Source organism: Dendrobates tinctorius, unplaced genomic scaffold (assembly GCF_039654945.1).
Source record: "Dendrobates tinctorius isolate UK_male_01 unplaced genomic scaffold, ASM3965494v1 ptg000788l, whole genome shotgun sequence".
Taxonomy (NCBI): Eukaryota; Metazoa; Chordata; class Amphibia; order Anura; family Dendrobatidae; genus Dendrobates; species Dendrobates tinctorius.
In genome coordinates this window covers 10,001-12,500 of record NW_027362426.1, presented here as the reverse complement: position 1 = coordinate 12,500, position 2,500 = coordinate 10,001, and positions in this window count along the sequence as shown.

The following is a 2,500-nucleotide window of genomic DNA, read 5'->3' as shown; positions in this document are numbered from 1 at the left end:
CCCCCCCTGACAACAGCCATCGCCTCCAGAGAACCAGGGACCACCGAGGGAGGGTCTGGTCGAAGCTCAGGTACCCAGGATAGCTTCTCCGGCTTGGGCATGGACCGCCAGACAAAGCCGCGGACCATGAACCATCCAGCCTGCTCTGAGGGGACATAGTCAGAGGGGGCGTCCGCCTTCAAGAGCCCTCCTTCCCACGAGGACTCCAGATTTGCCCCCCTGACAGCCATCACCTCCAGAGAACCAGGGACCGCCGAGGGAGGGTCTGGTCAAAGCTCACGTACCCCAGGAGAGCTTCTCCGGCTTGGGCACAGACCGCCAGACAAAGCCGCGGACCATGAACCATCCAGCCGGCTCTGAGGGGACATGGTCAGAAGGGGCGTCCGCCTTCTAGAGCCCAAACTCGGCCACGGACTCCAGATTTGCCCCCCTGAATGCCATCACCCTTCAGAAGACCAGGGACCACCGAGGGAGGGTCTGGTCAGGCTCAGGTACCCCAGGATCGCCTCTCTCACTTGGGACGCACGACCAGCAAAAGTCCCTCCTGGAGCCGTGGAAGTTCAGTCTCGGCCGTATTTTGCAACTTCCACGACAAGAGGGACCACCTTCTAAGTCGCCTACCCGAGCCAGAGAACCATAGGAACAACCGCCATACATCGGGGTAGAGAGAGCCCACTCTCTCCTATATTCTCCCGCAGGTGCGCATTACTATGTATTTGCATTGCGGGACAATGTACTTCAATGAGCGGGACAAAGTCGGAAATGTATCCGACCTCCTGGAACTGTGCGGCTGCTACAGCAGTCAGAAATTCCCCATTCCGGTTCTTTTTCACTTGGATTTTTTTTTTTGCAATTTTTTGCCTAAAACGTATTCCTCCAACATGTACTAGCTCATGACACTTGAAATTTTTGAGCCAATTGATAATAACAGCTTTTTAGAGCTCAAAAACAAAAAAAATTTGAGCGAACAAAAAATGTTCGAAAATGACCTCAGCTCCTGGAACTGTTTTCGGTACACCTCCAGAGAGGCTCCCCTGCCTGGAAGTCTGTCACTGCTCAGCTCGAAATTTTTCTAAGTCCCAAAATTCGGTTTTTCATCCAAAATTCAACTTTCTGCCCAGGATCCACAAACTTTAAACCCAGTTGGGGGACCCTCCCTGGGGGCCCTACAACATACTGAAGCCCCCCTGTGGTGGAAGTAGGGGAATTTACTTATTTTTACACAAAATCACAAAATTCCATTTTTTGTTCGCAAAACACTTTTTTGTCCTCAAGAAACTTTTTTGTCCTCAAAACACTTTTTTGTCCTCGAGAAACTTTTTTGTCCTCAAGAAACTTTTTTGTCCTCAAAACACTTTTTTGTCCTCAAAACTCAATTTCTTCCATAATTCGACTTTCCCCCAAAAAACCACACATTCTACCCTCATGGGAGGCACTCTCCCTCGGGTCCCCACATCATATTGACGCCCCAGAGCGGTGGGAGAAGGGGAAATCTGATTTTTGCACAAAAATCCAAAAATCGCTCTAAGTCCAAAAATCCTGAAAATTTTTCTAAGTCCCAACGGTACTTTCTGAAAAGTGTACCCAGGCCCCTGGAAGCCTCCTAGGTACACCTCCTGAGACTCCCCCCTTCCTGGAAGTCTGACACATCTCGAAATTTTTCTAAGTCCCAAAAACTGGTTTTTGCTCCATAATTCGACTTTCCCCCCAAAAGCCACACATTCTACCCTCATGGGAGGCACTCTCCCTCGGGTCCCCACATCATATTGACGCCCCAGAGCGGTGGGAGAAGGGGAAATTCGATTTTTGATCAAAAATCCAAAAATCGCTCTAAGTCCAAAAATCCTGAAAATTTTTCTAAGTCCCAACGGTACTTTCTGAAAAGTGTACCCAGGCCCCTGGAAGCCTCCTAGGTACACCTCCCGAGGCGCCCCCTTCCTGGAAGTCTGTCACATCTCGAAATTTTTCTAAGTCCCAAAAAATGGTTTTTGCTCCATAATTCGACTTTCCCCCCAAAAGTCACACATTCTACCCTCATGGGAGGCACTCTCCCTCGGGTCCCCACTTCATATTGACGCCCCAGAGCGGTGGGAGAAGGGAAAATTCGATTTTTGCACAAAAATCCAAAAATCGCTCTAAGTCCAAAAATCTTGAAAATTTTTCTAAGTCCCAACGGTACTTTCTGAAAAGTGTACCCAGGCCCCTGGAAGCCTCCTAGGTACACCTCCCGAGGCGCCCCCTTCCTGGAAGTCTGACACATCTCGGAATTTTTTCTAAGTCCCCAAAAATGGTTTTTGCTCCATAATTCGACTTTCCCCCCAAAAGTCACACATTCTACCCTCATGGGAGGCACTCTCCCTCGGGTCCCCACTTCATATTGACGCCCCAGAGCGGTGGGAGAAGGGAAAATTCGATTTTTGCACAAAAATCCAAAAATCGCTCTAAGTCCAAAAATCTTGAAAATTTTTCTAAGTCCCAACGGTACTTTCTGAAAAGTGTA